At 39.4% G+C, this 14,470-nt stretch overlaps 1 pseudogene; it reads right to left on the bottom strand.

The window, feature by feature from the left end:
- Window positions 1-10,295: 10,295 nt before the first annotated feature.
- LOC123574776 (U6 spliceosomal RNA) lies at window positions 10,296-10,396 on the bottom strand (annotated as a pseudogene).
- Window positions 10,397-14,470: the final 4,074 nt, after the last annotated feature.

The following is a 14,470-nucleotide window of genomic DNA, read 5'->3' as shown; positions in this document are numbered from 1 at the left end:
GTGGCCTCACACTTGGCCTCGTGGAGTTTTCCCAGGACGTGGCGAAATTTGTGGTTTCCTTCTTTGTGTGTGGTTTGGGATGAGAGGTGGGAGGGGCGTGTTTGGAAGCGACGGTCGAGTGAAAATGGCACCAGATCGGGCTCCGGTTGAGTAAACAAAAGTACTGTCTAGATTCTGGCCAAAGAACGTTTCACACTAAAACCTTGGAGCTGGTGACTTTTTTTTTTTTTTTTTGACTGACGTGCTGGAATGAGATCTGGATTCTTATGTACGATATGTGAATCCTCTAAGAATAAATGTTAAACCTTACAGAATTTAAAAACTTCCAAAGTTTTCAATTCGCCTACCTCCGTGAACTAAGAATGGTATAATTAACTACTAGTAATTTAAATTTGGGTTTTTTGTTCCATAGTTCAGAATTGCTTTTATAAATGTCACTTTAACTCCTGTTGCTCATGATTCCTTCAGAGGCCAAATACTTAGTGACCACATGCTATGTGCCAAGTACTCTTCTGGGTGCTGAGTAATGAGCAATAATATTTTTAATACACCCCAGAGAATAGGCATAATATGAGGTGCTGATGGGTTCCTAAATTGGTGGTTTAAGTTAATGAAAGGAACTTATCCTTTAGTAAATGTACAAAATAGAGTTTAAAAAACTAAAATGGCTGGGCTCGGTGGCTTACGCCTGTAGTCCCATCACTTTGGAAGGCTGAGGCAGTAGGATCGCTTGAGCCCAGGAGTTCGAGACCAGCCTTGACAACATAGCGAGACCTTGACTTTACTAAAAATCAAAAAAATTAGCTGGGCATGATGGTGCATACCCGTAGTCCTAGCTACTGGGGAGGCTGAGGTGAGAGGATCGCTTGAGCCCCAGAGGTGGAGACTGCAATAAGCTACGATGGCTGGCGCCACTGCACTCCAGCCTGGGGGACAGAGCATGACGCTGTGAAAACTAACAAACAAAATGGAAAACTTGAATGTAAATTAACTTGGAACAACAGAGGTTATAATATTCACAAAATTTTGGTTATGTATGCTGTAATGAGCAGACAGTGCGCTCAAGAAGTTTGTTACCGGTTCAGCTTTGAAGTGTGTTTTTTTTTTCTTTTTTTTTGCTTCAGTCAGGATTTGAATCGTATTTATGAACATAAAGTACCATAAAAATCTATGAAACAAAAGCAAAGATTGTACAGTTTATCAGAGTAAATACTCCAATCGGGAAGTATATAGCTTGTGCAAAGGCTTAAGGCCAAATCAAATTATGTGCAAAACAAAGGAAAAAGTTGATTTTCCTAGCTAGGAAATAAGAAATAAAGCAGAATAGTGACTACCACGATGAGAACATTCAAACCATGTGATGAATTAGTAGAATAAATTTAGAGAAAATTATAATATTTTTCATTGAGTAAAGTTCATTTCCTCCTTTTTTTAAAGCCTGTTATCTGGGTGCTAACCGTCTCCAGGATAAAGAGAAACCTCATATTTTCTTTCCTTTTAGTAAGCTGATTCTCTCTCTCTCTCTCTCTCTCTCTCTCTCTCTGTTTTATGCAGTGAGTTCAAACTTTAGGACTAATTCTCCTTATTATTTTTCCAAATGTATCGGAAGTAACTCATTAATGCTCTTTCCCTAAATGTTTCATACCACAACAGGTAAGTTTTCCCCTACTCCCCTCCACCACCACCATAACCAACATACCCATTTCTTCATTTTCTATCATTCTAACAGTTGCCTGTCTATGAGAAGTGAAAGAGATAAATTATAGCTTTTTTTCTCTTCTCAAAATGATTATCAAAGATATTATCTATGTCTTCATCTCTCATATAAGCTGGGCTTTTGCAGAAATATGGATGAAGATGAGAAGAAGAAAATGAATCACTCTTTTGTTACAGGGAAGAAAAGAATGTCCTATTATTAATATTATCAAGTCTATAAATATCAGGCTCCCGCAATATGTCACACACTGATCAGTTCTGTAAATAAAATAATGAATAACAATTAGGCACACAAGTAGCTGAGAATACCATATGTATTAATCAGGGTTCTCCAGAGAAACAGAACCAAAAGGATATGTGTGTACACATAGAGACTACATAGAGAGAGGGACAGTGATTTATTGTAAAGAAATAGCTCATGCAATTGTGAACTTTTAGTGAGTCCAAAATCTGAGGGAAGAGGCGGGTAAGCCTCAGAAAAGAATTGTAGTTGGATACACATTATGGAGTATAATCTGTTTTATTCAAAGTCTGGTGATTTAAATGGTAATCTCATCAAAAAAGCACCTTCACGGAAGCATCCAGGATAATGTTTCACCAAATATCTGTGCACCATGGCCCAGCCAAGTTAACAAAATTAACCATCACACTGTGTAAACTGAGAAATGGCTTTGGGATAGGGGAGTTTAGGGGATGAGGAAGACAGAGTCAGGAAAATCTGAAGGAGAAAATGCCTCCTGTGGTATGAATAAGACTTAGCAAGGTAAACAGGTGAGGGTGGAGGTGCAGAGAAAACAGAATTCCTTATAAAGGAATCAATACGGGGGTGAGATACTGTAAGGAGCTATAAGCAATTTAGTATCACAGTATAAAATTTAACATGGAAAGTGGTGGGAAATGAAGTTGGAGAGATTATGAAAGGTCTTTTTTAAAAATTGAGTTGGGGACTCACTATGTTGCCTGGGCTGGTATCAAAGTCCTAGTCTCAAGCAGTCCTCCCACTTTGGCCTCCCAAAGTGCTGGGATTACATGCATGAGTCACCATGCCAGGCAGTATAAATGATCTCTCAGTTAAGTACCTTGGACTTGATTCTATAGTCAATGAATATTGAAAGTTAAACAGGAGTGATGAGATTAGATTTACACTTTCATTTATAAATGTGGAAATATATTTCAGAATCAAAATTCTCAAATTTGGAAGACTAGTTAATCTAATTGAAAAATGATAAAAAGGCTGGGTTCTGTGGCTCACACCTGTAACCCCAGCACTTTGGGAGGCTGAGGCGGGTGGATCACTTGAGGCCAGGAGTTCGAGACCCCCCTATTTAACATGGTGGGAACCCCTGGCTCTACTAAGAATACAAAAATTAGCCAGGCATGGTGGCACATGTCTGTAATCTCAGCTACTGAGGAAGCTGAGGCACGAGAATCACTTGAACCGGGAGGTGGAGGTTGCAGTGAGCCGAGTTTGCACCACTGCACTCTAGTCTTGGCGACAGTTAGACCCTGTCTTAAAAAATAAATAAATAAATAAATAAAATGTATGAGGATAGATGGAAAAGGGTGGCTTGAAGAAGTAGGAAATAGCTTGCAAATCTAGTAAATAACTAGTTGAGAAAGAGGAAAGCATTGATTATATTAAAGAAATTGGTGAATAAGTAAGTTCAGTTTTTGATAGAATGAGTTTGAATTGCTAGGGAAGCATCTTAGAGTAGCTTTCCAGCAGTCACATGTAAGGAAGTGTTCTAGACTGGGCTAGACATGAGATTAATGAACATAGATATGATGGTTAAGGCTATTTTTAAAATTTTCAAGTCAGTCCCATGGCACTTTGCTTGACTATAGTAATCCTTTTAAAGGATATAAGGATCCTTTAGCTACCTGTCTAAAGGATCATGATTCATTTTTTAATAGGTTTTTAAAATATACTTTATGTTCTAGGGTACATATGCACAACGTGCACATTTGTTACATAGGTATACATGTGCCATGTTGGTTTGCTGCACCCATCAACTCGTCATTTACATTAGGTATTTCTCCTAATGCTATCCCTCCCCCAGCACCCACATCACCCAACAGACCCGGGTGTGTGATGTTCCCCTCCCTGTGTCCATGTATGCTCGTTGTTCGACTCCCACTTATAAGTGAGAATATGTGGTGTTTGGTTTTCTGTCCTTGTGATATTTTGCTGAGAATGATGGTTTCCAGCTTCATCCATGTCCATACACAGGACATGAACTCATCCTTTTTTATGGCTGCATAGTATTCCATGGTGTATATGTGTCAGTTTCTTAATCCAGCCTATCATAGATGGACATTTGGGTTGGTTCCAAATCTTTGCTACTGTGAATAGTACTGCAATAAACATACGTGTGTGTCTTTATAGTAGCATGATTTATAATCCTTTGGGTATATACCCAGTAATAGGATTGCTGGGTCAAATGATATTTCTAGTTCTAGGTCCTTGAGGAATTGCCACACTGTCTTCCACAATGGTTGAACTAATTTACACTCCCACCAACAGTGTAAAAGCATTCCTATTTCTCCATATCCTCTCCAGCATCTGTTGTTTTCTGACTCTTTAATGATCACCATTCTAACTGGCGTGAGATGGTATCTCATTGTGGTTTTGAATTGCATTTCTCTGATGACCAGTGATGATGAGCGTTTTTTCACAAGCGTTTGGCTGCGTAAATTTCTTTTGAGAAGTGTCTGTTCATATCCTTTGCCAACTTTTTGATGGGGTTGTTAGTTTTTTTCTTGTAAATGTGTTTAAGTTCTTTGTAGAGTCTGGATATTAGCCCTTTGTCAGATGGATAGATTGAAAAAAATTTTTCCCAATCTCTAGGTTGCCTGTTTGCTCTGATGATAGTGTCTTTTGCTGTGCAGAAGCTGTTTAGTTTAATTAGATCCTATGTGTCTATTTTGGCTTTCGCTGCCATTGCTTTTGGTGTTTTAGTCATGAAGTCTTTGCCTATGCCTATGTCCTGAATGGTATTGCCTAGGTTTTCTTCTAGCGTTTTTATGCTTTTAGGTCTTATATTTAAGTCTTTAATCCATCTTCAGTTAATTTTTGTATAAGGTGTAAGGAAGGGATCCAGTTTCAGCATTCTACATATGGCTAGCCAATTTTCCCAGCACCATTTATTAAATAGGGAATCCTTTTCTCATTGCTTGTTTTTGTCAGGTTTGTCAAAGATCAGATGGCTGTAGATGTGTGGTGTTATTTCTGAGGCCTCTGTTCTGTTTCATTGGTCTATCTCTCTGTTTTGGTACCAGTACCATGCTATTTTCATTACGGTAGCCTTGTAGTGTAGTTTGAAGTCAGGTAGCGTGATGCCTCCAGCTTTGTTCTTTTTGCTTAGGATTGTATTGGCTATGCGGACTCCTTTGTGGTTAAAACTTTAAAGTAGATTTTTCCAATGCTGTAAAACTTTAAACTTTAAAGTAGATTTTTCCAATTCTGTAAAGAAAGTCAGTGGTCGCTTGATGAAGATAGCATTGAATCTATCAACTACCTTGGGCAGTATGGCCATTTTCACAATACTGATTCTTCCTATACATGAGCATGGAATGTTGTTCCATTTGTTTGTGTCCTCTTTTATTTCGTTGACCAGTGGTTTGTAATTCTCCTTGCAGGGGCCCTTCACATCCATTGTAAGTTGGATTCCTAGATATTTTATTCTCTTTGTAGTAATTGTGAATGGGCGTTCACTCATGATTTGGCTCTGTGTTTGTCTGTTCTTGGTGTGTAAGAATGTTTGTGATTTTTGCACATTGATTTTGTATCCCAAGACTTTGCTGAAGTTGCTTATCAGCTTAAGGAGATTTTGGGCTGAGATGATGGGGTTTTCTAAATATACAATCATGTCATCTGCAAAGAGAGACCATTTGACTTCCTCTTTTCCTAATTCAATACCCTTTCTTTCTCTTGCCTGATTGCCCTGGCCAGAAGTTCCAACATAATAGGAGTGGTGAGAGAGGGCATCCCTGTCTTATGCCAGTTTTCAAAGGGAATGCTTCCAGTTTTCACCCATTCAGTATAATATTGGCTGTGGGTTTGTCATAAATAACTCTTATTATTTTGAGATAGGTTCCATCAATAACTAGCTTACTGAGAGTTTTTAGCATGAAGGGCTGTTGAATTTTGTTGAAGGCCTTTTCTGCATCTGTTGAGATAATCATGTGCCTTTTGTCATAGGTTCTGTGTATGTGATGGATTATGTTTATTGATTTGCATATGTTGAACCAGCCTTCCATCCCAGGGATGAAGCTGACTTGATCATGGTGGATAAGCTTTTTGATGTGCTGCTGGATTCAGTTTACCAGTATTTTATTGAGGATTTTTACATAGATGTTCATTGTGGATATGGGCCTACAATTCTCTTTTTTGGTTGTGTCTCTGCCAGGCTTTGGTATCAGGATGATGCTGGCCTCATAAAATGAGTTAGGGAGGATTCTCCCTTTTTCTATTGATCGGAATAGTTTCAGAAGGAACGGTACCAGCTCCTCTTTGTACCTCTGGTAGAATTCAGCTGTGATTCCATCTGATCTTGGACTTTTCTTGGTTGGTAGGCTGTTAATTATTGCCTTAATATCAGTACTTGTTATTGGTCTGTTCAGAGATTCAACTTCTTCCTGGTTTAGTCTTGGGAGGGTGTATGTGTCCAGGAATTTATCCAATTCTTCTAGATTTTCTAGTTTATTTGTATAGAGGTGTTTATAGTATTTTCTGATGGCAGTTTGTATTTCTGTGGAATCGGTGCTGACATCACCTTTATGATTTTTTATTGCACCTATTTGATTCTTTTCTCTTTTCTTCTTTATTAGTCTTGCTGTTGGTCTATCGATTTTGTTGATCTTTTCAAAAAACCAGCTCTTGGATTCATCGATTTTTTGAAGGGTGTTTTTTGTGGGTGTCTCTATCTCCCTCAGTTCTGCTCTGATCTTAGTTATTTCTTGCCTTCTGCTAGCTTTTGAATGTGTTTGCTCTTGCTTCTCTAGTTCTTTTAATTGTGATGTCAAGGTGTAAATTTTAGATCTTTCCTGCTTTCTTGTGGGCATTTAGTGCTATAAATTTCCCTCTACACACTGCTTTAAATGTGTCCCAGAGATTCTGGTACGTTGTGTCTTTGTTCTCATTGGCTTCAAAGAACATCTTCATTTCTGCCTTTATTTTGTTACTTACCCAGTAGTCATTCAGGAGCAGGTTGTTCAGTTTCCATGTAGTTGTGTGGTTTTGAGTGAGTTTCTTAATCCTGGGTTCTAATTTGATTGATTGCGCTGTGGTCTGAGAGACAGTTTGTTGTGATTTCTGTTCCTTTACATTTGCTGATGAGTGTTTTACTTCCAATTATGTTGTCAATTTTAGAATAAGAGTGATGTGGTGCTGAGAAGAATGTATATTCTGTGGATTTCGGGTGGAGAGTTCTGTAGATGTCTATTAGGTCTGCTTGGCCCAGAGCTGAGTTCAAGTCCTGGATATCCTTGTTAATTTTCTCTCGTTGATCTGTCTAATATTGACAGTGGGTTGTTAAAGTCTCCCATTATTACTGTGTGGGAGTCTAAGTCTCTTTTTAGGTCTCTGAGAACTTGCTTTATGAATTTGGGTGCTCCTGTTTTGGGTGTATATATATTTAGGATAGTTAGCTCTTGTTGTTGAATTGATCCCTTTACCATTATGTAATGGCCTTGTCCCATTTGATCTTTTTTGGTTTAAAGTCTGTTTAATCATAGACCAGGACTGTAATCCCTGCTTTTGTTTTTTCTGTTTTTTTTCTTTCTTTCCCTTTGCTTGGTAGATCTTCCTCCATCCCTTTATTTTGAGCCTATATGTGTCTTTGCACCTAAATACAGCACACCAATGGGTCTTGACTCTTTAACCAATTTGTCAGTCTGTGTCTTTTAATGGGTATTTAAATATAAATGGGTATTTAACCCATTTATATTTAAGGTTAATATTCTCATGTGTGAATTTGATCCTGTCATTATGATTTTAGCTGATTACTTCGCCCATTAATTGATGCAGTTTCTTCACAGCATCGATGGTCTTTACAGTTTGGCATGTTTTTGCAGTGGCTGGTACTGGTTGTTCCTTTCCATGTTTAGTGCTTCCTTCAGGAGCTCTTGTAAGGCAACCCTGGTGGTGACAAAATCTCTCAGCATTTGCTTGTCTGTAAAGGATTTTTTTCTTCTTCACTTATGAAGCTTAGTTTGTCTGGATATGAAATTCTGGGTTGAAAATTCTTTTCTTTAAGAATGTTGAATATTGGTCCCCCTCTCTTCTGGCTTGTAGGGTTTCTGCCGAGAGGTCTGTTGTTAGTCCAATGGGCTTCCCTTTGTGGGTAACCCGACCTTTCTCTCTGGCTGCCCTTAACTTTTTTTCCTTCATTTCAACCTTGGTGAATCTGAAAATTATGTATCTTGGGATTGGGTTGCTCTTCTTGAGGAGTATCTTTGTGGCATTCTCTGTATTTCCTGAATTTGAATGTTGGCCTGCCTTGCTAGGCTGGGGAAGTTCTCCTGGATAATATCCTGAAGAGTGTTTTCTAACTTGGTTCCATTCTCCTTGCCACTTTCAGTTACACCAATCAAACGTAGATTTGGTCTTTTCACATAGTCCCATATTTCTTGGAGGTTTTGTTCATTTCTTTTCACTCTTTTTTCTCTAAACTTCTCCTCTCACTTTATTTCATTCGTTTGATCTTCAGTCACTGATATCTTTTCTTCTGCTTGATCGAATCGGCTATTGAAGCTTGTGTATGCTTCATGAAGTTCTCATACTGTGGTTTTCAGCTGCATCAGGACATTTAAGCTCTTCTCTACACTGATTATTCTAGTTAATCATTCATCTAACCTTTTTTCAAGGTTTTTAGCATCCTTCCGCTGGATTAGAACATGCTCCTTTAGCTCGGGGAAGTTTGTTATTACTGACCTTCTGAAGCCTACTTGTATCAACTCATCAGACTCATTCTCCATCCAGTTTTGTTCCCTTACTGGCGAGGAGTTGTGATCCTTTGGAGGAGAAGAGGTGTTCTGGTTTTGGGAATTTTCAGCCTTTCTGCTCTGGTTTCTCCCCATCTTTGGGGTTTTATCTACCTTAGGTCTTTGATGTTGGTGACCTACAGATGGGGTTTTGGTGTGGATGTCCTTTTTGTTGATGTTGATGCTATTCTTTTCTGTTTGTTAGTTTTCCTTCTAACAGACAGGCCCCTCAGCTGCAGGTCTGTTCGAGTTTGCTAGAGGTCCACTCCATACCCTGTTTGCCTGGGTATCACCAGCAGAGACTGCAGAACAGCAAATATTGCTGCCTGATCCTTCCTCTGGAAGCTTCATCCCAGAGGGGCACCCATCTGTATGAGGTGTCTGTCGGCCCCTACTGGGAAGTGTCTCCCAGTCAGGCTACATGTGGGTCAGGGACCCACTTGAGGAGGCAGTCTGTCCATTATTGGAGCTCAAACGCCATGCTGGGAGAACCACTGCTGTCTTCAAAGCTGTCAGGCAGGGACGTTTAAGTCTGCAGAAGCTCTCTGCTGCCTTTTGTCCAGATATGCCCTGCCCCTAGAGGTGGAATCTAGAGAGGCAGTAGGTCTAGCTGAACTGCAGTGGGCTCTGCCAAGTTTGAGCTTCCCTGCCGCTTTGCTTACAGTGTGAGCATAGAACTGCCTACTCAAGCCTCAGCACTGGTGGACGTCCCTACACCCGCCAAGCTTCAGCATCCCAGGTGAATCTCAGACTGCTGCGCTAGCACCAAGCAAGGCTCCATGGATGTAGGACCCACTGAGCAAGGCATGGGAGGGACTCTCCTGGTCTGCCAGTTGCGAAGACCATGGGAAAAGCACAGTATTTGGGAAGAAGTGTACCATTCCTCCAGGTATGGTCACTCACAGCTTCCCTTGGGTAGGAAAGGGAAATCCCCCAACCCCTTGCACTTCCAGGGTAAGGCAATGCCCCACCCTGCTTTGGTTCACCCTCTGTGTGATGCACCCACTGTCCAACCAGTCCCAATGAGATGAACCAGGTACCTCAGGCGGAAATGCAGAAATTCCCTATCTTCTGCATCAATCTCACTTGGACCTGTACACCAGAGCTGTTCCTATTTGGCCATCTTGGAAGCGACTCCAATAGGCTTTTTTTTTTTTTTTTTTTTTTTAAAAAAAGCAGTTTTCGCTTTAATGAAAAGTGAGCCTGGGCATACTGGCTCACACATGTAATCCCAGCATTTTGGAAGGCCAAGGTAGGAGGATCACTTGAACCCAGGAATTGGAGACCAGTGTGGACAACATAGTGAGACCATGTCTCTACAAGAAATAATAAAACAAAAAATAGCCAGGCATGGTGGCTCATGTCTGTAGTCCCAGCTACTTGGGAGCCAGAAGGGGAGGATCACTACTAGCCCGGGAGTTCGAGGTTGCAGTGAGCTATGGTCACAGCACTGTGCTCTAGCCTGGGCAACAGAATGAGACCCTGTTTCTAAAGAAAAAGAAAGAAAAGTGATCAGATAGTACAGAAGTTATCTTATACCATGTCACCCCCAGAGTTTCCCTTATTATTTTTTGTTTTATTTTTAAATTTATTTTTTTAATATGGAACACTTCACAAATTTGTGTGTTATCCTTGTGCAGGGGCCTAATATTCTCTGTATTGTTCCAATTTTATGTGCTTTAGTCCCTTGCATTAGTATTTGTTACAATTGATAAACCAATATGGATACATTATTAACTAAACTCTGTAGTTTACATTGTGGCTTATTCTTGGTGTCACACAGTTTTATAGCTGTTTGCCAACAGCACTGTGTCATGTATTTACTATTACAATATCATACAGAATAGTTTCACTGTCCTAAAAATCCCCTGTGTTCATCTATTCATCTCTGCCACTCCCACACTCTCTGGCAGCCACTCTTTTTTTTTTTTTTTTTCTTTTACTGTCTGTATAGTTTTTGCCTTTTCCTGAATGTCACATAGTTGGTATCATACAACATATAGCCTTCTTAGATTGACTTTTTGTACTAAGCAATATGTATTTAAGTTTCCTCTATATCTTCTCAAGACTTGATAGTTCATGTTTGTTTATTTGTTTGTTTATTATATTTTACTTTATTTTTGCTAGAGACAGGGTCTCACTATATTGCCCAGGCTGCTCTTAAACTCATGGGCTCAAGCAATGCTCCCACCTTAGTCTCCCAAAGTGCTGGGATTCCACTGCTTCCAGCAGCTCCTATCTTTTTATGGCTGAATAGTATTTGTTTATCCATTTACCTTTTTTTTCTTTTCTTTTCCTCTGTTTTTTTTTTTTTTGGTTTGTTTTTCTTTTTTTTTTTTTCTTTTTTTTTTAAGACAGGGTCTCACTCTGTCATCTAGGCTGGAGTGCAGTGGCACAATCTTGGCTCACTGCAGCCTTGACCTCCTGGACTCAAGCAACTCTCCTGTTTCAGCACCCCTGAGTAGTCAAGACTACAGGTGTATGCCACCACGCCAGGCTAAATTTTTGTATTTTTTGTAGAGATACGGTTTTGCCATGTTGCCCAGGCTGGTCTTGAACTCCTGAGCTCAAGTGATTCACCCCCTTCACCCTCCCAAAGTGTTGAGATTACAGATGAGAGCCACTGCGCCTGGCCTCCATTCACCTATTGAAAGATTTCTTGGTTGCTTCTAAGTTTTGGCAATTATGAGTAAAGCTGCTATAGATATCTATATATTTTGTGTGTGTGTAAATATATGTTTTATATTTGTGTAAACATAAGTTTTCAACTCATTTGGGTAAATACCAAGGAGTGCAATTGCTGGATTATATGTTAATAGCATGTTTGGTTTTGTAAGAAACTGCCATACTGTCTTCCAGAGTGGAGGCAGTATTTTGCATTCCCACCAGCAATGAATGAGAGTTCTTGTTTCTCCACATCCTCACCAGCATTTGTTGTCAGTGGTTTGGGTTTTATGCATTCTCATAGATGTATAACGTATTTTATTGTTGTTATAATTTGCAATTCCCTAGTGGAATACTGTGTAGTGTTCAGCACCTTTTCATATGCTTGTTTGCCTTCTGTATTATCTTCTTTGATGAGGTGTCAATTCACATTGTTTTGCCTGTTTTTTGTTATTTGGGCCATAATTGGATTGCTGTTTTTTTTTCTAGCAGTGAAAACCCTAGCCCTAGCCCCTTTCTATGTTTTTTTTTTCTTTTCTTTTTTGTTATCCAAATTGGCTTACAATTATATGTTACATACATACATTTATATCACATTCTGTTTTTTTAAAATTATTCACTGCAACAAAGTTAAGATTAGATGGATACTCTCAAATACTGCTGTTAGACATATAACTTGGCTCAACCTTACTAGAAAATGATTTTGCAGTTTTAAAATTGGCAGATAAAATTTTACATACTTCTCAGCCGGGCACGGTGGCTCACACCTGTAATCCCAGCACTTTGGGAGGCCAAGGAAGGCAGATGATGAGGTCGGGAGTTCGAGACCAGCCTGACCAACATGGTGAAACCCTGTCTCTACTAAAAATACAAAAATTAGCCAGAACTGGTGGCACACGCCTGTAATCCCAGCTACTCAGGAGTCTGAGGCAGGAGAATTGCTTGAACCAGGGAGGCAGAGGTTGCAGTGAGCGGAGATTGCACCACTGCACTCAAGCCTGGGTGACAGAGCAAGACTCTGTCTCAAAAAAACAAAACAAAATGAAACAAACAAACAAAAATGTACATGCTTCTCATGTAAAATATGATGTTTTAAAATATATATGCCTTGTGAAATGGCTAAAATTAGCTAATTAACACATGCATTACCTCACAAAGTTATCTCCTTTTTGGTGAGAATACTTAAAATCTACTCTCTAAGGCCAAGCACGCTGGCTCATACCTGTAATCCCAGCACTTTGAGAGGCCAAGACGGGCAGATCACTTGAGGTCAGGAGTTCAAGACCAGCCTGCCCATCATGGCAAAACCTCATCTCTACAAAAACTACAAAAATTAGCCAGGCATGGTGGCAGGCACCTGTATCCCAGCAACTTGGGCAGCTGAGGCAGGAGAATTGCTGAACCCAAGAGGCAGAGGTTGCAGTGAGCCCAAACTGTGCCACTGCACTCTAGCCTGGGCGACACAGTGAGACTCTGTCTCAAAAATAAATAAAATAAAATATATTTTGAAATGGTTATATCTAACTAATTAACACATGTATTGCCTCATAGTTATTTATTTATTTATTTATTTATTTATTTATTTATTTATTTTTAAATAAATACTTAAAATCTACTCTCTAAGGCCGGGCATGGTGGCTCAAACCTGTAATCTCAGCACTTCAGGAGGCTGAGGGGGGTACATCACTTGAGGTCAGGAGTTCAAGACCAGCCTGGCCAACATGGCAAAACTCCATCTCTACTAAAAATACAAAAATTAGCTGGGTGTGGTGGTGCATGCCTGTAATCCCAGCTACCTGGGAGGCTGAGGCAGGAGAATCGCTTGAACCTGGGAAGCAGAGGTCGTAGTGAGCTGAAATTGCGCCACTGCACTCCAACCTGGGTGCAGAGTGAGACTTCATCTCAAAAAACAAACAAACATACAAACAAACAAACAAACAAATCTACTCTAAGTATTTTTCAAAAATACAATATATTGTCATTAACTGTAGTCACCATGTTGTATAATTGGTTGCTTGTTTTTTAATACTGAGTTTTAAGACTCTGTATACTTGAGATACATATCCTTCATCAAGTATGTATTTTGTAAATATTGTCTCCCATTCTGTGGCTTGTTTTTTCATTCTTTTAATAGTGTCTTTCACAGAGCAGAAATTTTTTATTTTAATGAACAGTCCAACTTACGAATTTCTTCGTTCATGAATCATGTTTTTGGTATTGAATCTAAAAACTCATTGCTAAGTGAAGATCACCTAGATGTTCTCAAATGTTATAAAAGTTTTGTCATTGAGTGTCTCATATTTAGGTTTGTGAGTTGTTTTTAATTATTTTTTATGAAGGAATAAGGCCATTGTCTAGATCCATTTTTTTGCATGTTGATGTCCAATTGTTCCAGCGCCATTTATTGAAAAGACTAACCTTTCTCCATTAAATTGCTTTTTTTTCTTTGTCAAAGATCAATTGACTGTATTGGTGGGGTCTATTTCTGAACTAACTTTCTTTTTTTTTTTTTTTTTTTTTGAGACAGAATCTCACTCTGTCACCCAGTTTGGAGTGCAGTGGTGTGGTCTTGGTTCACTACAACCTCCACCTCCCGGGTTCAAGCGATACTTGTGCCTCAGCCTCCTGAGTAGCTGGGATTACAGGTGCATGCCACCACGCCTGGCTAACTTTTGTATTTTTGGTAGAAAGGGGGTTTGGTAGAGAGGCTAGTCTCGAATTTCGGACCTCAAGTGATCCGCCTACCTTGGCCTCTCAAAATGCTGGGATTGTAGGTGTTAGCCACCATCTCCAGCCTATTTCTGGACTTTCTATTCCATTCCACTGACCTGTTTGTTCTTGATTATTGTAGCTTTACAGTAAGTCTTGAATTTGAAGTCAGTAGATCAGTCCTCTTACTTTATTCTCTAGCTTCAGTATTGTTTTATTTTGGGTCTTTTGCCTTTCCATATAAAATTTAGAATCAGTTTGTTGATTTCCACAAAATAACTTACTGAGATTTTGGTTGAATTGCATTGAATCTATAAATCCAATCGGTAAGAACTGACATCTTAATCATAGTGAGCCTTCCTATTCATGAACATAGAATATCTATTTATTTACATTT

The sequence above is a fragment of the Macaca fascicularis genome, chromosome 7 (genome assembly GCF_037993035.2).
Source record: "Macaca fascicularis isolate 582-1 chromosome 7, T2T-MFA8v1.1".
Taxonomy (NCBI): domain Eukaryota; kingdom Metazoa; phylum Chordata; class Mammalia; order Primates; family Cercopithecidae; genus Macaca; species Macaca fascicularis.
The sequence above is the reverse complement of the archived record's forward strand: the minus strand, read 5'-3'. Positions and strand labels throughout refer to the sequence as shown.